Source organism: Mustela nivalis (genome assembly GCF_964662115.1).
Source record: "Mustela nivalis genome assembly, chromosome: 14".
NCBI classification, from domain to species: Eukaryota; Metazoa; Chordata; class Mammalia; order Carnivora; family Mustelidae; genus Mustela; species Mustela nivalis.
Genome location: NC_139033.1, coordinates 85,894,964 through 85,915,820, shown reverse-complemented (window position 1 = coordinate 85,915,820; position 20,857 = coordinate 85,894,964). Strand labels below are relative to the sequence as shown.

General features: G+C 38.5%; 1 long non-coding RNA gene across 1 annotated transcript in view; it reads right to left on the bottom strand.

Annotated features, from left to right (window-relative positions):
* LOC309847534 overlaps window positions 1–20,641 on the bottom strand; it is a 155,930-nt gene extending 135,289 nt beyond the window's left edge. Inside the window, exon 1 of the long non-coding RNA XR_014302494.1 lies at window positions 20,528–20,641. This is a non-coding gene — a long non-coding RNA (uncharacterized lncRNA). The remainder of the gene's footprint in view (window positions 1–20,527) is intronic.
* Window positions 20,642–20,857: the final 216 nt, after the last annotated feature.

The window sequence follows — 20,857 nt, the reverse complement described above, 5'->3', positions numbered from 1 at the left end:
TTTTCCAAAGTGGCTGTGCCAGCTCTAACAGTGGAAGAGTTCTCCCCTTTCTGCAGATCCTCTCCAACATTTGTTGTTTCCTGCATTGTTAATTTTGGTCATTCTAACTGGTGTAATGTGGTATCCCAATGTGGTTTTGATTTGAATTTCCCTGACAGTTTTTTTTTTATATTCCAATTTTTTTTATTAATTTTTTATTTTTTATAAACATATATTTTTATCCCCAGGGGTATAGGTCTGTGAATCACCAGGTTTACACACTTCACAGCACTCACCAAAGCACATACCCTCCCCAATGTCCATAATCCCACCCCCTTCTCCCAAACCCCCTCCCCCCAGCAACCCTCAGTTTGTTTTGTGAGATTAAGAGTCACTTATGGTTTGTCTCCCTCCAAATCCCATCTTGTTTCATTTATTCTTCTCCTACCCACTTAAGCCCCCATGTTGCATCACCACTCCCTGACAGTTTTTTTCATGTGTGTTAGCCATTTGCATGCCTTTTTTGGAGAAGGATATATTCATGTCTTCTGCCCATTTCTTTAACTTGATAATTTATTTCTTGGGTGTTGAGTTTGAGAAGTTCTTTAGAGATCTTGGATACAAGTCCTTGGTCTATAGTGTCATTTGCAAATATCTTCTCCCATTCCTCATGTGCCTCTTTGATTTGTTCCCTGGTTCATTTGCTGTGCAGAAGCTTTTTATCTGGGTAAATTCCCAAAAGTTCATTTTTGCTTTTGTCTCCCTTACCTTTGGAGCTGTGTCTTGTGAGAAGTTGCTATGGCTAATGTCAAAAAGTTTACTGCCTATGTTCTCCTCTAGGATTTTTATGGATTCCTGTCTCACATTAAAGTATTTTATCCATTTTGAGTTTATCATTGTGTATGTTGTAAGAGAATGGTTGAGTTTCAGTCTCCTATACATAGCTATCCAATTTTACCAGCACAATTTATTGAAGAGTCTGTTTTTTTGTCATTGAATATTTTTCCTGCTTTGTCAATGATTATTTGGCTATAGAGTTTAGGGTCTATAGGTGTGCTCTCTATTCTGTTCCACTTATCTATGTGTCTGTTTTTGTTTTGTATTGTTTTATTTTGTTTTGATTTTCAGGGAGAGAAGTACCATCCTCTCTTTGCCATCACAGCTGTAACATACCTATGTATTTTAGGTCTTAACTTATATTTCAAATATTATCTTGTATTTGAAAATACACTCTTTATGAATATATGGCTCTTATCATAAAGAATCAATAGGGAATTAATTACATTACTTGTTAAATTATGATGGAAAATATCTCAGTAATGGAGCATATGAATAAATAAAATAAAAGTATTATTATCCTAGAGTAATGTATGATCCAAATATTATAGTTTACTAACTGCACAATTCTGCTTGATCTACCAAAAATAAGTAAATGATTGTACTGGAGTATATATTTTATCCTCCTCCAATTAATCCAAAAGTGCAAGGCAGGTTTCAAAGCTTGAGAGGTTCTCCCAAGATGTCACTAATCTCAGAGAAGATGAGGGTCTCACGAGGAGGTGGGGGGATGCAAGAGGCTGAGAAAAGGAGTGGGAGTTAGTCAATCAGAAGAGAAGGGGGGCGCCTAGGTGGCTCAGTGGGTTAAAGCATCTGCCTTCAGCTCGGGTCGTGGTCCCAGGGTTCTGGGATCGAGCCCCACATCGGGCTCTCTGCTCAGTGGGGAGCATGCTTCCCCCCTCCCTCTGTCTCTGCCTGACTCTCTGCCCACTTGTGATCTGTCTGTCAAATAAATAAATTAAAAAAAAAGAAGAGAGGGGCTGGGTGCAGGGAGTTTAGTGTCCTCTCCCAAGAGCCACATCCTGAGGAAGCAGAAACCTGGAAGCAGAGCTCTCCTCTCAGTACTGACAGAACCACATAGCCAGGAACAGATAGTAACATCTTACTTCCTTCCCAGCACCAATCAGAAGATGATTGGTACTTGTGAAATACATGTTTCAAAAATAACTTCACAAGTCCTTGAACACAAAAAGAAGATGTTTCTCAAATACAAATAGAAAACAAAGCAAAACAAAACAAAAAAGCTTTAGCTTGTCTTTTCCCACCATTAATTAGATGACACAGCATAGTTATTTTCCTTCTCCTGCATACAGTCCTTCCTTTGGGATGGCTCTTTTCATGGTCACTAATGCAGAACTTCCCTTTCATACTCCATCCTTCTTCATTCCTTGTTCCTACTATTTCCAAATAGAGAGCAAACTCTATCATCAATCCTAAATGGGATCTATCTGATGTCTCCTAATGTGGTAATACTTAATTAGTAATTCCATACGACAGTTAGATGGTTTTCTCTACACTAACATTGAGGAAGTCCAAAAGATACTTAAAAACAATTCCATTTAAGATAACATTAAAATGAATAAAACGTTTAGGACTGAACTTAACCAAGTAGGAAAAATAATTGTAAAATGAAAACTACAAATTATTGCTGAAAAAGATCTTAAAAAGTGAGAGGACACTATGACCTAAGTGATGGATGACTTAATATTGTGAAACTAGGGCCGCCTGGGTGGCTCTGTTGGTTGAGCCTCTGCTTTCAGCTAAGGTCATGGTCTCAGGGTCCTGGAATTGAGCCCCACATTGTGCTCTCTGCTAAGCAGGGAGCCTTATTCTCCTTCTCTCTCTGCCTGCTGCTCTGCCTGCTTATGACTCCTCTCTCTCTCTCTCTCTCTCTCTATCAAATAAATCTTTTTAAAAAATACTGTGAAACTACAACCAATACTATCCAAATCTATCTCCACATTTGGTGCCATCCTGCCATGTCCTTTCTGTCCCCATCTTATTTCATGCTGTATACTGTTCACTCCATCATTCCTTGTTTGGGAAGATGGTGCATTTAATCTTTGTTCATTGGAAACAGATTATAGATACTCCCATGAATTCTATGGAGCACTGAACAAAACATCTTTGTTAGGGACCAATGTGTGTAGAAGAAAGGGCAGGGGAGAGGGAAGAACACCTCAGAAGGGAAGATAACTCCATTTATAGTAATGTTCTCTTTATATCAATCATCATACTGATTAATAACAAAAGTAGTCTGAAAACATTAAATATATCAGAAATTATTATAAATAGAAATTTCAAGCTAACATTCAAGGAAAAATTGAACCCACTGAAGTGGGTGAGAGCAAAAGACACAAGTTCCCTCATGGTATTATATTGTCATAGCGAACATAGGTTGAAAAATCCTTGCAGTGAGGGCTGAGGACCTGACAGGATAATCTAAACCCAAGAAGAAAACAATTGTCACACTGTAAGATGAGTCCATGAGAATTATTATGATGTGTGAACCATGTTGGTACCCTGAGAACTTTAAGGCATTTAATTTTTTCAAGATGATTGTAGACAGGTAATGACCCCAGGTAACTAGAAGAAGCAAACTCCAATGTTACGTAATTCTGAAATATCTTGTAATATAAGCATTGAGCAGCCATCACGTATTTAGCTGTTTGGAGGGCAATTTTTATTTGAAAAAAAAAATGAAAGAAAGAGGAAAGAAAAAAAAATATCTCAGCCCCAAACACCACAAGGGGCATCTCCTCATTCTACTGCTGCCTGGGCAGTGACATTATCCTGTTGCACAGTCTGGACACATTTAGGAGATTGCTGGGTGGTGTCAGAAGAGTTGATGAGCTAAGCATCTGAGCCCAGCAGGGGGTGCTATGACTTAGGTGCTCTGAGAATTGTGTTCTGGGCCAGGTTAGCTAAGAAAATATACTAATTCTTGCACACTTAGCATGCAGTATCCTCACTGAAGTGTGATTCTGCAGCACAAGGGCCCCTGGAGCCACATGAGTAATCATCTCTAGCTCACTTTGTCATGTCACCTTTCATCCTCCATTCTCATGAAGTCACTGTTCAGGATGGTGTTCAGACAGGGACAGAAAATGCCACACCTGGACTAATTTGCCTATTAAAAGATCATCTGCAGTGCTACCTGGGTATAGGACAAGAGACCCCTGGGAAGGGAAGATGTTAATGTCCACAGGGAGCAGAACTCTGGGGCTTCTCTCTCCTGTCCTGATTCTTCCTTCCCCTACTCCCTCATAGACAGGAAGTTCCCTTCAGGGGTGAGAGAAAAAATGCAGAGGGTGGTCATTTGAACTGCTTTGCTACTATCATCACACAGGGTGATCACCACCTTATTGTTTCTGTAGCCTTGTATCTTTAGCTCCCCTTCAGAGCCCTAAGTTGTACTACGCTACTCTATCACTCATAATAACTTGAGTCTATGTTAGAGAAAAAATAAAATTTACTTAACTAGTAATTATTATTTATAAATATTATATATCATAAAATTTTATTACATAAAATATATATGCATTATACAAACATGTATGCTAAGTATATCATGCATTATATTATATTTTGATTTAAAAATTATAGGTACCGCAATAGGTAGGTATCACATATAATAAAAATATTTTATATTATATATAAATATATGCATTATATTATGTTAGGTGTTGAATTTTATATATGCCACAAATTATATACTATATATGTTATATGTATATCCTTTATTTATTTAAAAGAGGTGGAGAGAGAATGTAGCACAAATACATATTCTGACACTAGGAAAACAACAAAACATAAACCAGCAGGCACAGCATCCTATGAACACAGCTGATAAGTACAAGTAAATCCATGGTATACAGAGAGACATTCACCTAAACCCAGGAAGGACTGCAGCTGAAAGGATGTGACTAAAATCTCTTGATCATGTGCACACAGACCTTGGGGAAAGCAAATAAGACCCACTGAGACATATGTCAGAAGCCTTGAGCAGAAAGAGAGCTTGTGAGTTTCCAGAGGTGCTTTCCTGACACACCGTGTGATAAGAACATGAAGTTATGGACCCAGTGGACCAGGATTCACTGATACTCTAGAGCCTGGTGAACATGTGAGTAAGTCCAGACCTCAGCAATAAAGAGCACAGCCCAGACAAAGCTTTTCCCTGGGTCCAGGAGACCAATTCGAGGGCCACTAGGGGTCTATCCTCTCTACGGTTGACTCAGGGATCCTTACAAATGTCAGGGATCCTTGCTGATTACTGTGATCTTCCAATTTATTCGTGATGGAATATATAGTAAATGCTTTAGCTCTCACACTGTCATGACTTTAGTTGTTATTTGTGTAATATGAATTCAGGTCTCAAACACAATCAGAAATGCAATATGATTTGTGTAATATGTGTAATATTAATTCACATATTAATATTTGTGATATGAATTTAGTTCTCAAACACAATCAGAAATGCAAAAAGTAGATACATGGATTACACGAAAAACACAATGTGCCAGCTATTCTTGAATTAATATAAAAATCATATTTTATTTCCTGTTGTGATGAACACTGATTTTGTTGCTGAACTTCAAAGATGACTTAAGAAATGTATTCCTCCTTCTCCTCAGTCCAAATTCTCTCACTTGCTCTTCCCATTCCTTCTGCTCCATAGGACACTGTTCAACAAAGGGGTTTAAATGTTCCATGATGATCACACCAACTGATTAAGAAACTATGTCATTTTTATTTCTGATTATGAATCTCATGTTTTCCTAATTTATCATGTAATGTTGAGAGAAATGCTCTAATTTATTGGTGAGATCATTACTTTTATTCTAAAACACCACAGGTACTTTGAAGTGGCCCATATTATTGATGGCTTCTTAGAGCAAAAGACAGCTGCATTCTGAGCTTGACAATGCAGCTCTGCCTGTGAACCCCATCACTGGTTCCCCACTGCTACTATTGGAGACAGTTTCAAGGACTACGTCAGTAGGGGACAATTTCCCTTCACACACATACATATGGCTCTGTGATTCCCACTGGGTTTATGACTGTAGAAAAGATGGTCCACTAATCTCTCGCAAAAGACAGAATTAGGGATTTCAGTAGGGAGGGAGAAGTTCCAGGCATGGGGTAGGTTTGGGGTGAAGTAGAAGCAAGGCCAGGAGGTGGAAAACACACCCATATGCTCATTCAGTATTCAGGATTTCCATCAAAGAAACTTGATTCTTAGGTGACAAGAGTTCTGGGGAACCCCTTTGGTGAAGGACCACACCTTGTCACTCAATATCACAGTCACCCTAAAAGCACTGGTCTGTGTGAGGTCCCAGCATCTGCCTCATTCATGATCTCCCCAAGGGAACATCATTGTGACACTGGGTCTTGGAGAAAGAGGATGTTGTTTTCTATGAAATACATGAAAAGACCTCAAGGACACCCCACACCAGCTTAGTAGTCCAAAGAGGAACACATGCAGTGAGGGTCCCCATGATAACCAGTCTTATGCATTTCTCAGTGTCTTCACTAATGGTTACATTAGAGGAAGAAACTGTGGATCTGTGGGGAACCACATAAAAGAAATTTCTCAGGGTGATTCAGGACCTATCTCTCTTGATTTTAGGGAAAGTTTATCAGATTGTGGTGACCCAGGAGCCATCAATACACAGAAATCAGTTGCATTTCTATAGACTAGTAATGAAACAAAAGAAAGAGAAATTAAGAAATTGATCTCATTTTCAATTGCACCAATAACCATAAGATAACCAGGAACAAACCTAACCAAAGAGGTAAAGGTTCTATACTGTGAAAACAAAACAAAACAAAACAACAACAACAACAAAGCAACAAAAAACAAAAAACAAAAATACCAACCAACCAAACAAAAAAACATGTGAAAGGAATTGCAGAAGACACGAAGAAATGTATTGTTAAATTATCTGTGCTACACAAAGAATCTACATATTCAATGAAATTTCTATCAATATATTATTAAGGGGGAGATAAGATGGTGGAGAAGTAGTTGGAGGTGCTGTTTCAACTGGTGCCCTAACGTGAGCTGATTATCTACCAAAGAACTCTGATCACCCATGAAATCACCCTCAGTTTGGAATTATACACTTCTGGATCTCCACAGGGGCAGAAGATGCCAGTGGACAGGTAAAGTGGAGTGGGAATCGCAGACTGATATTGGAAGATAAACAAAAGGGGGAGGGAGCCACCATAAGTGACCCATTTGAAAGTAATACCCCAATACAAGAATGCACTGTCACTGGGGACCAGTATTAACTTGGAGTCTGCTTGAAAGCACTCAAAAGGAGTAAGAAATCTTAAGGGGAAACTGGTGTAATTTGGTGGTCAGGGACAGGGTCTTAAGCCCACAGACACAGGGTGGCCATCAATGGGGCTAAGCACAGAAAGCACAGCGAAGAAGCCAGGTCTTGGTCCCTGGTTCACTGGTGCATTTGGGTGGCAGCACTCCAGAGGGAATCTGGTGTTGATGCTAGCCAGTGCTCTCCAGAACCACAGTCTTTTGCACTCTGCATGCATGCTGCATGACTGGGGCCTGAGTCACACTCTACACCCTCCCCTGAGAGAGGTCCATGCAGGCACCGTCTCTAGGATAGAGAGATTCTGAACACTCCCAGCCCATGCCAGCATGAAAATCTCAGTGTGCTGTCTCTGGTTGGGACCTCTTTGGTGGCCTGGATCTTCCCAGAGAGCCACAGCTAGTATTTTTCTTGGTTTGGGGTACAACTGGGAATTCCTGTGACCCCAGAGCCCATGACTGGGGACGTGCTCTGACAGGGGCAGAAGGGGCATTTATGTGCTCTGGAGAATCCAGAGGGGAACAGACTGAGGCTTCTCTCTGAGATAGAGGTCTGGGTGCAGTTTGCTTTCCTCTAAACCTCCAAAGTACCTCCAAAAGCCACCAAGGTGGGGAGGGAGAAACAAACAAAGGAACAAACAAAATCCTCCAGAGAACAAGTCTGAAAAACTGGTTTCCTCAGAGCCCAACCCCTTAATGGGGGTAAGAGGACTCACCTCTAGCAAGACCTCCTGAAAAAACACGCAACAGGCCCCATGCCAAAAAGCAAGCCAAAGGAAAAACAAAACAAAACAAAACAAAAAACAAAAACAAAAGCAAAAAACAAGAGTACAGCCACCACTACTTCATAGATACAACTTTATTTTTAATCCATTCCCTCTATTCTCATTCTTCTCATTTTTTTATATAATTTTAATCTAATTTACCATCACAATGAGATGTTCAGTACATCAAATTCCATAATAACCTTTTAACCTGAACTTTTTTGATACATAAACCTGTGATTTTCTTTTGCTTTTCTATTTTATTTTATTTTTTAAAAGATTTTATTTATTTATTTGACAGAGGGAGAGATCACAAGTAGGCAGAGAGGCAGGCAGAGAGAGACAGGGAAGCAGGCTGCCCGCTGAGCAAACACCCCAGTGCGGGACTTGATCCCCAGGATCCTGAGATCATGACCTGAGCTGAAGGCAGAGGCTTTTATCCACTGAGCTACCCAGGCACCGCTATTTTATTTTATTTTAAAAATATCCATATAGAGATATACTTCAAGGTAATCCCCTTTCCCCAATCAATGTTACACCTATGTGTAAACCAATTTTAATTCCCCTTTATCTCAGGAAATTTGAGTCCTTTAACAATGATATCAAGATACATCCAGGAAGAATCAAAATAACCTTCCTTGCCCACACTGAGAATTTATAAGCAGTGCCCTCCCATCTTTTTCTTCTGTCAGTGTTTCTGTCTATTTGTTTTTATTCTGGTAGGATATAAGTCTTGTACTTGTGGTTCATTTTGGCTGGGTTCTTATTTATTTATTATTTATTTATTTATTTATTTATTTATTCTTGTCATCTACTTTTGTCAGTCTTTTTGTTTGTCTGTTTTTGTTTGTGTATTTTATAAATCTTACCTTTGGGGCCCATTTGGACTGGGCCTTCTCTTTTTTTCTTTTATTTTTTCCCCTGCTCTCTCTCTCTCTCTCTCTCTCTTTTTTCTTTTTCCTTCCTTTTTCATGGGGACTCCTGATTGCTCAGAAGCGTTCCAGAGTGTAGCTTGCCTGCACGATGGTTATACATTCAGCTAACATCTGTTCAGCCATCTGTCACCAAAATGAGTAAGAAGAGGAAGGCCCAACAGAGGAAAAATTTAGAAGCTGGGCCCTCTCCATCATATCTATTGGATATGGACATAAACAGTATGTCTGAAAGGGAATCCAGACTTACAATTATCTAGGCAATAGCTTGGTTGGAGAAACGTTTGATGACAAAATGGAATTGATTGGGTCAGAAGTGAAAGCCACCAAGGATGATGCTAACAGTGCTCTCAACAAGTTCCAATCTAATCTAAATTCTCTAACACTTAGGATAACTGAGTCAGAAGATAAAATTAGTGATCCGGAGGACAAACTGATAGAGAAAACGGATCAGGAGGAGGTCTAGAACAAACAGCTTAGCAGCCATGAAAACAGAATTATGGAAATAAATGATACCAAGAAATGTTCTAAGGTCAGAATTATTGCAATTCTTGAGGGGGAAGAGAAAGAAAGAAGACTAGAGGATATAGTTGAACAAAGCTCCCTGAAAATTTTCCCAATCTGGTGAATGGAACCAGTGTTTGTGTCCCAGAGGCAGAAAGTTCTCCACCCAAGATTATAGAATCTAGAAAGACCTCAAGACAACTGATTGTGAAAATGATGAATCATAATTTTACACAGGAGTTCTTGAAAGCAGCTAGGGGGAAGAGATTCCTTACTTACACAGGAAAGCCCATCAGAATAACGTCAGACCTGTCCACAGAAACCTGGCAAGTCAGAAAGGGATGGAAAGATAAATCCAGGGCACTAAATGAAAAGAACATGCAGGCAAGAATAATTTATCCAGCAAGACTGACATTGAAAATGAATGAAGAGACTAAGAGCTTCCAAGACTCACAAGGTTTAAGAGTATGTGATGACCAAGCCATCACTGAAAGAAATATTAAAGGGGGTTCTATAAAACAGGAAAAAAACCCAGAAAATTTCATTGAACAGAAATTTATGGAGATAATCTATAGAAACCAATACTTCACGGGTAACACTATGTCAATAAAAATGTAACTCTCAATAACCACTCTCAATGTGAATGGCCTAAATGTACCCATAAAAAAACACAGGGTTGAAGATTGGATAAAACAACAGCACCCATCCATATTCTGTCTACATGAGGCCTGTCTTAAATCTAAGGATACATCCAGACTGAAAGTGAAGGAATGGAGAAACAACTTTCATGACAATAGACCTCAAAAGAAGGCTGGGGTAGCAATTCTCATACCAGATAAATTAGATTTTAAACTAAAGACTGTAGTCAGAGATACAGAATGATACTACATAATTCTTAAAGGGACCATTCACCAAGAAGATCAAGAAGATCTAACAATTGTACATACTTATGACCCCAAAATGGAAGCAGCCATTTACATAAGAAAACTGTTAAGAAAAATCACAAACCATAAGTGACTCTTAATCTCACAAAACAAACTGAGGGCTGCTGGGGGGAGGGGTGTTGGGAGAAGGGGGGTAGGGTTATGGACATTGGGGAAGGTATGTGCTATGGTGAGTGCTGTGAAGTGTGTAAACCTGGCGATTCAGAGACCTGTACCCCTGGGGATAAAAATGTATTATATATTTATAAAAAATAAAAAAATAAAAAAGAGTCATGTGTATATGAATCCATTAATAGTAGGAGATCTTAACATGCCAATCTCAGTAACAAACAGATCATCCAAGCAGAAAATCAAGAAATAAACAAAATAATTGAATGACACATTGGTCCAAATGGACCTCATAGATATATACAGAACATCACACCCTAAAACAACAGAATACTCATTCTTCTCAAGTGCACATGGAACCTTCTCCAGAATAGACCACATACTGGGTCACAAATTAGGGCTCAGCCAATACCAAAAGACTGAGATTATTCACTGCATGTTCTCAGATCACAGTGCTTTGGAACTGGAGCTCAACCACAAGGAAAAGTTTAGAAGGAACTCAAAGACCCAGAAGCTAAAGATCACCTTGCTTAAGAATGCTTGGATCAACCAAGAAATCAAAGAAGTACTTAAACAATTCATGGAAACCAATGAGAATGAAGCCACTTTGGTCCAAAACCTATGGGATACAGCAAAGGCTGTCCTAAGAGGGAAATACATAGCCAACCAAGCCTCTCTCAAAAAAAAAATGAAAAATCCAGAATATACCAACTGTCTCTACACCTTAAAGAACTGGAGAATCAACAATGAATTAAACCAACTCCACACAAAAGAGGGGAAATAATCAAAATAAAAGCAGAGATCAATGAGATAGAAACTAGAGATACAGTACAATGCATCAATGAAACTAGAAGCTGATTTTTTTGAAAGACTCAATAAGATCAATAAACCATTGGCCACACTAATCTAAAAGAAAAGGGTGAAAGCCAGAATTAATAAAACTATTGATGAAAATGGAGAGATCACAACTCATACCGAGGAAGTTGAAACAATCTTCAGAAATTATCAACTGTTATATGCCAATAAGTTAAGCAACCTACATGGAATGGATGCATTCTTGGAAACCTATAAACTTGAACCAGGAAGGAATTGACAATTTGAATAGACCAGTATCGTGTAACAAGATTTAAGTAGTGACCAAATACCTCACAAAAAACAAGAGCCCAGGACCTGACAAATTCCCTGGGGAATTCTACCACACTTTCAAAGAAGAAATAACACTTTTCTCCTAAAGCTGTTTCAAAAAAATAGAAGCAGAAGGAAAACTTCAGGACTCTTTTTATGAAGCCAGTACTACCCTGATATACAAACCAGGCAAAGACCCACCAAAAAGAAGAATTTCAGGCCAATATCCCTTATGAATATGTTTGCTAAGATTCTCAACAAGATTCTAGCAAACAGGATCCAACAGCACATTAAAAGGATTATCCACCATGACCAGGTGGGATTCATCCCTGGGTGTCAAGGATGGTGTAACATTCGAAAATCGATCAATGTGATAGAACAAATCAATAAGAGAAGAGAGAAGAACCATACAATCCTCTCAATTGATGCAGAAAAAGTATTTGACAAAATCCAGCATCTGTTCCTGATTAAAATGCCTGGAAATACAGGGATAGAGGGAATATTCCTCAACTTCATAAAATCTATCCATGAAAAACCCACAGCAAATATCATCCACAAGACTTGGGGGGGAGGAGTCAAGATGGCGGAGAAGTAGCAAGCTGAGACTGCTTCAGCTAGCCGGAGATCAGCTAGATAGCTTATCTAAAGATTGCAAACACCTGAAAATCTATTGGCAGATCGAAGAGAAGAAGAACAGCAATTCTGGAAACAGAAAAAAAACCAATTTTCTGAAAGTTTATCTAATATATATATTTTTTCTTCTTTACATTTTTCTTAGGTGTTTTCTTTTTTAAAAAATTCTTTTCTTTTTTTTTTCTTTTTGCTTTTTTTTTTTATTCTTCCTTTTTGAACCTCTTTTTATCCCCTTTCTGCCCACACGATTTTGGATCTCTTCTAATTTGGTTAAAGCATATTTTCCTGGGGTTGTTGCCACCCTTTTAGTATTTTACTTGCCCCTTCATATACTCTTATCTGGACAAAATGACAAGACGGAAAAATTCAACACAAAAAAAAAGAACAAGAGGAAGTACCGAAGGCTAGGGACCTAATCAATACAGACATCGGTAATATGTCAGATCTAGAGTTCAGAATGACAATTCTCAAGGTTCTAGCAGGGCTCGAAAAAGGCATGGAAGATATTAGAGAAACCCTCTCGAGAGATATAAAAGCCCTTTCTGGAGAAATAAAAGAACTAAAATCTAACCAAGTTGAAATCAAAAAAGCTATTAATGAGGTGCAATCAAAAATGGAGGCTCTCACTGCTAGGATAAATGAGGCAGAAGAAAGAATTAGTGATATAGAAGACCAAATGACAGAGAATAAAGAAGCTGAGCAAAAGAGGGACAAACAGCTCCTGGACCACGAGGGTAGAATTCGAGAGATAAGTGACATCATAAGACGAAACAACATTAGAATAATTGGGATTCCAGAAGAAGAAGAAAGAGAGAGGGGAGCAGAAGGTATACTGGAGAGAATTATTGGGGAGAATTTCCCCAATATGGCAAAGTGAACGAGCATCAAAACTCAGGAGGTTCAGAGAACGCCCCTCAAAATCAATAAGAATAGGCCCACACCCCATCACCTAATAGTAAAATTTACAAGTCTCAGTGACAAAGAGAAAATCCTGAAAGCAGCCTGGGAAAAGAAGTCTGTAACATACAATGGTAAAAATATTTAGATTGGCAGCTGACTTATCCACAGAGACCTGGCAGGCCAAAAAGAGCTGGCATGATATTTTCAGAGCACTAAACGAGAAAAACATGCAGCCAAGAATACTATATCCAGCTAGGCTATCATTGAAAATAGAAGGAGAGATTAAAAGCTTCCAGGACAAACAAAAACTGAAAGAATTTGCAAATACCAAACCAGCTCTACAGGAAATATTAAAAGGGGTCCTCTAATCAAAGAGCGAGCCTACAAGTGGTAGATCAGAAAGGAACAGAGACCATATACAGTAACAGTCAACTTACAGGCAATACAATGGCACTAAATTCATATCTCTCAATAGTTATCCTGAATGTGAATGGGCTAAATGCCCCTGTCAAAAGACACAGGGTATCAGAATGGATAAAAAAACAAAACCCATCTATATGTTGCCTCCAAGAAACTCATTTTAAGCCCGAAGACACCTCCAGATTTAAAGTGAGGGGGTGGAAAAGAATTTACCATGCTAATGGACATCAGAAGAAAGCAGGAGTGGCAATCCTTATATCAGATCAATTAGATTTTAAGCCAAAAACTATAATAAGAGATGAGGAAGGACACTATATCATACTCAAAGGGTCTGTCCAACAAGAAGATTTAACAATTTTAAATATCTATGCCCCCAACGTGGGAGCAGCCAACTATATAAACCAATTAATAACAAAATCAAAGAAACACATTAACAATAATACAATAATAGTAGGGGACTTTAACACTCCCCTCACTGAAATGGACAGATCATCCAAGCAAAAGATCAGCAAGGAAATAACGGCCTTAAAGGACACACTGGACCAGATGGACATCACAGATATATTCGGAACATTTCATCCCAAAGCAACAGAATACACATTCTTCTCTAGTGCACATGGAACATTCTCCAGAATAGATCACATCCTCGGTCCTAAATCAGGACTCAACCGGTATCAAAAGATTGGGATCATTCCCTGCATATTTTCAGACCACAATGCTCTAAAGCTAGAACTCAACCACAAAAGGAAGTTTGAAAAGAACCAAAATACATGGAGACTAAACAGCATCCTTCTAAAGAATGAATGGGTCAACCGGGAAATTAAAGAAGAATTGAAAAAAATCATGGAAACAAATGATCATGAAAATACAACAGTTCAAAATCTGTGGGACACAACAAAGGCAGTCCTGAGAGGAAAATATATAGCGGTACAAGCCTTTCTCAAGAAACAAGAAAGGTCTGAGGTACACAATCTAACCCTACACCTAAAGGAGCTGGAAAAAGAACAAGAAAGAAACCCTAAGCCTAGCAGGAGAAGAGAAATCATAAAGATCAGAGCAGAAATCAATGAAATAGAAACCAAAAAAACAATAGAACAAATCAACGAAAGTAGGAGCTGGTTCTTTGAAAGAATTAATAAAATTGATAAACCCCTGGCCCGACTTATCAAAAAGAAAAGAGAAAGGACCCAAATAAATAAAATCATGAATGAAAGAGGAGAGATCAAAACTAACACCAAAGAAATACAAACAATTATCAGAACATACTATGAGCAACTCTACGGCAATAAATTTGACAATCTGGAAGAAATGGATGCATTCCTAGAAACATATAAACTACCACAACTGAACCAGGAAGAAATAGAAAGCCTGAACAGACCCATAACCAGTAAGGAGATTGAAACAGTCATTAAAAATCTCCAAACAAACAAAAGCCCAGGGCCAGACGGCTTCCCGGGGGAATTCTACCAAACATTTAAAGAAGAACTAATTCCTATTCTCCTGAAACTGTTCCAAAAAATAGCAATGGAAGGAAAACTTCCAAACTCATTTTATGAGGCCAGCATCACCTTTATCCCAAAACCAGGCAAGGATCCCACCAAAAAAGAGAGCTATAGACCGATATCCTTGATGAACACAGATGCAAAAATACTCAACAAAATACTAGCCAATAGGATTCAACAGTACATTAAAAAGATTATTCACCACGACCAAGTGGGATTTATTCCAGGGCTGCAAGGTTGGTTCTACATCCGCAAATCAGTCAATGTGATACAACACTTCAATAAAAGAAAGAACAAGAACCATATAATACTCTCCATAGATGCTGAAAAAGCATTTAACAAAGTACAGCATCCCTTCCTGATCAAAACTTTTCAAAGTGTAGGGATAGAGGGCACATACCTCAATATCATCAAAACCATCTATGAAAAACCCACTGCAAATATCATTCTCAATGGAGAAAAAGTGAAAGCTTTTCCGCTAAGGTCAGGGACACGGCAGGGATGTCCATTATCACCACTGCTATTCAACATAGTACTAGAGGTCCTAGCAAGAGCAATCAGACAACAAAAGGAAATTAAAGGCATCCAAATCGGCAAAGAAGAAGTCAAGTTATCACTCTTCGCAGATGATATGATACTATATGTGGAAAACCCAAAAGACTCCACTCCAAAACTGCTAGAACTTATACAGGAATTCAGTAAAGTGTCAGGATATAAAATCAATGCACAGAAATCAGTTGCATTTCTCTACACCAACAGCAAGACAGAAGAAAGAGAAATTAAGGAGTCCATCCCATTTACAATTGCATCCAAAACCATAAGATACCTAGGGATAAACCTAACCAAAGAGACACAGAATCTATACTCAGAAAACTATAAAGTACTCATGGAAGAAATTGAGAAAGACACAAGAAATGGAAAAATGTTCATGCTCTGGGATTGGAAGAATAAATATTGTGAAAATGTCTATGCTACCTAAAGCAATCTACACATTTAATGCAATTCCTATCAAAGTAACATCCATCTTTTTAAAAGAAATGGAACAAATAATGCTAAAATTTATATGGATCCAGAAAAGACCTTGAATAGCCAAAGGGATATTGAAAAAGAAAGCCAACGTTGGTGGCATCACAATTCCGGACTTCAAGCTCTATTACAAAGCTGTCATCATCAAGACAGCATGGTACTGGCACAAAAACAGACACATAGATCAATGGAACAGAATAGAGAGCCCAGAAATAGACCCTCAAATCTATGGTCAACTCATCTTCGACAAAGCAGGAAAGAATGTCCAATGGAAAAAAGACAGCCTCTTCAATAAATGGTGCTGTGAAAATTGGACAGCCACATGCAGAAAAATGAAATTGGACCATTTCCTTACACCACACACAAAAATAGACTCAAAATGGCTGAAGGACCTCAATGTGCGAAAGGAATCCATCAAAATCCTTGAGGAGAACACGGGCAGCAACCTCTTCGACCTCTGCCGCAGCAACATCTTCCTAGGAACAACGCAAAAGGCAAGGGAAGCAAGGGCAAAAATGAACTATTGGGATTTCATCAAGATCAAAAGCTTTTGCACAGCAAAGGAAACAGTTAACAAAATCACAAGACAACTGACATAATGGGAGAAGATATTTGCAAACGACATATCAGATAAAGGACTAGTGTCCAGAATCTATAAAGAACTTAGCAAACTCAACACCCAAAGAACAATTAATCCAATCAAGAAATGGGCAGAGGACATGAACAGACATTTCTGCAAAGAAGACATCCAGATGGCGAACAGACACATGAAAAAGTGCTCCATATCACTCGGCATCAGGGAAATACAAATCAAAACCACAATGAGATATCACCTCACACCAGTCAGAATGGCTAAAATCAACAAGTCAGGAAATGACAGATGCTGGCGACGATGCGGAGAAAGGGGAACCCTCCTACACTGTTGGTGGGAATGCAAGCTGGTGCAGCCACTCTGGAAAACAGCATGGAGGTTCCTCAAAATGTTGAAAATAGAACTGCCCTATGACCCAGCAATTGCACTATTGGGTATTTACCCTAAAGATACAAATGTAGTGATCCAAAGGGGCACATGCACCCGAATGTTTATAGCAGCAATGTCCACAATAGCCAAACTATGGAAAGAACCTAGATGTCCATCAACAGATGAATGGATCAAGAAGATGTGGTATATATACACAATGGAATACTATGCAGCCATCAAAAGAAATGAAATCTTGCCATTTGCGACAACATGGATGGAACTAGAGCGTATCATGCTTAGCGAAATAAGTCAAGCAGAGAAAGACAACTTTCATATGATCTCCCTGATATGAGGAAGTGGTGATGCAACATGGAGGCTTAAGTGGGTAGGAGAAGAATAAATGAAACAAGATGGGATTGGGAGGGAGACAAACCATAAGTGACTCTTAATCTCACAAAACAAACTGAGGGTTGCTGGGGGGAGGGGGTTTGGGAGAAGGGGATGGGATTATGGACACTGGGGAGGGTATGTGCTTTGGTGAGTGCTGTGATGTGTGTAAACCTGGTGATTCACAGACCTGTACCCCTGGGGATAAAAATATATGTTTATAAAAAATAAAAAATTAAAAAAAAAAGAATTAAAACCTAAAAAAAAAAAAAATCATCCTCAATAGGAAAAAGCTCACAGCCTTCCCATTGAGATCAGGCACACAATAAGGATGTCCACTCTCACCACTCTTGTTCAACATGGTACTAGAAGTCCTAGCAACAGCAATCAGACAACAAGGAGAAATAAATGTATTCAAGTTTGTAATGAAGGAATCAAACTCTATCTTCGCAGATAACATGATTCTTTATATGGAAAACCCAAAAGACTCCACCCCCAAACTACTAGAAATCATATATCAATTCAGTAATGTGGCAGGATAAAAAATCAATGTATAGAAATCAGTTGCTTTCATATACACTAACTATGAAAATACAGAAAGGGAAATGTAGAGAATCAATTCCATTTACTATAGCACCAAGAACCATAAGATACATGGGAATAAACCTAATCAAAGAGGTAAAGTATCTGCACTTGAGGAACTACAGAACATTCATGAATGAAATTGAAGAAGACACAAAAAGATGGAAGACCATTCCATGCTCTTGGATCAAAAGAATAAAAATTGTTAAAATGTCTATACTGCCTAGAGAAATCTATGCTTTCAATGCCATTCTGATCAAAATTCCACTGACATTTTTTGAAGAGCTGGAGCAAACAATCCTAAAATTTGTATGGAATCAGAAGAGACCCTGAATAATTAAGAAAATGTTGAAAAAGAGAAACAAAAGTTGTGGCATCATGTATCCTGCTTTCAAGCTTTACTACAAAGCTGTGATCACCAAGACAGCATGGTACTGGCAGAAAAACAGACACATAGACCAGTGGAACAGAGTAGAGAACCCAGATATGGACTCTCAACTCTATGGTCAAATAGTCTTCGACAAAGCAGGGGGAAAAAAATATTCAGTGGAAAAAAGATTCAATAAATGGTGCTGGGAAAATTGAACAGCTGTATGTAGAAGAATGAAACCCAACCATTCTCTTACATTATTCACAAAGATAAACTAGAAATGGATAAAGGTCTCAATCTGAAGGAGGAATCCATCAGAATTCTATAGGAGAACAGAGGCAGGAACCTTTTTGAAATCAGCTACAGCGACTTCATTCAAGATATGTCTCCAAAGGCAAAGGAAACTAAAGTGAAAATGAATTTTGGGGACTTCATCAAGATCAAAAACTTCTGCACAGCAAAGGAAACAGTCAACAAAACAAAGAGGCAACCCATGGAATGGGAGAAGATATTTGCAAATGACAATACAGACAAAAGGCTGATATCCAAAATGTATAAAGAACTTGTCAAACTCAACACACACAAAACAGATAATCATGCCAAAAAATGGGCAGAATATGTAAACAGACACTTCTCCAATAAAGACATACAAATGGCTATCAGACACATGAAAAATTGTTCATCATCACTAGCCATCAGGGAGATTCAAATGAAAACCACATTGAGATACCATCTTACACCAGTTAGACTGGCCAAAATCAACAAGATAGTAAACAACGTGTGTTGGAGAGGTGTGGAGATAGAGAACCCCTCTTACACTGTTGGTGGTAATGCAAGTTGGTGCAGCCACTTTTGAAAACAGTGTGGAGATTTCTTAAGAAATTAAAAATAAAGCTTTCCTATGACCCTGCAATTGCACTACTGGTTATTTACCCCAGCGATACAGATGTAGTGAAAAGAAAGGCCATCTGTACCCCAATGTTCATAGCAGCAATGGCCACAATCACCAAACTGGAAAGAACTAATATGCCCTTCAACAGACCAATGGAAAAGGAAAATGTGGTCCATATACACTATGGAGTATTATGCCTCCTTCAGAAAGGATGAATACACAACTTTTGTAACAACATGGACAGGACTGGAAGAGATTATCCTGAGTGGAGTTAGTCAAGATGAAAGAGTCGACTATCATATTGTTTCACTTATTTGTGGAGAATAAGAAATAACATGGAGGACATGGGGAGCTGGAGAGAAGAGAGTTGGGGGAAGTTGGAAGGGGAGGCAAGCCATAAGAGACTATGGACTCTGAAAAACAATCTGAGGGTTTTGGAAGGATGGGGGTGGGAGGTTGGGTGAGCCTGGTGGTGGATATTATTGAGGGCATGTATTTATGGAACACTGGGTGTGGTACATAAACAATGAATTCTGGTACACTGAAAAGAAATTTTAAAAAAATTTTAAAAAATATATCATCAACATTTTACACAAAAGTGAAACAAGTAATCCTAAAACTGGTATGGAACAAAAAAGAGCCTGGATAGCCAATGGAATGCTGAAAAAAAAAATAAACTGAAGATGATATCATCAATTTCAGTCATTAAGGTATAATATAAGCTGAAATCATCAAGATAGTATATTACTGGCACAAAAAAGGCACATTGATCAAAGGATCAGAATAAAGAACCTGGAAATGGACCCTACTCTATGGACAACTAACCTTTGATAAATCAAGAAAAATAGTCCAATGAGGGGAAAAAGCCTCTTCAACAGGTGGTGTTGGGAAAATTGGACAGTTACACAGGGGAGAATGAAATTGGGCCATTTTCTTACAGCATACCCCAAAACAACCTCATAATGGATGAAAGACCTCAATGTGAGACATGAGATTATCAAAATTCTAAGGAATGCTGGCAACAACCTCTTTGACCTTGACCATAGCAAAGACTTCAAAGACAAGGGAAACAATTGCAAAAGTGAGCTGTTGGGACTTAATCAAGATAAAAGGTTTTACACAGCAAAGGAAACAGTAGACGATATAAAAATACAGCCTATAAAATGGAAGAAAATATTTGAAAATGTCTTACCAGATAAAGGGCTTGAATCCAAAATCTATAGAGAACTTATCAAACTCACCCCCCAAAAAAACAAAACAAAACAAAACAACAACAACAACAAAACAAAGAATCCAGTCAGTAAATGGGTAGAGGATATGAACTTACCCAAAAGAAAACATATAAATGGCTAACAGGCATATGAAAAAAAAAATTCAACATTACTGAGCATTAGGGAAATTCAAATCAAACCACAGTGCAATATCACCACACAACAGTCACAAAGGCTGAAACTAACAGGTTAACAAATAACAGATGTTGGAAAGGATGCAGATAAAGGGGAACCCTTTTATACTGTTGGTGGGTAGGCAATCTGTTACAACCAATTGGAAAAATTGTATGGGGGTTCAACAAAATGTAAAGATACAGGTACCCTAGGACCCAGCAATTGCAATTCTAGGTTTTTACCAAAAGGTTACAAACAAGGTGATCTGAAAG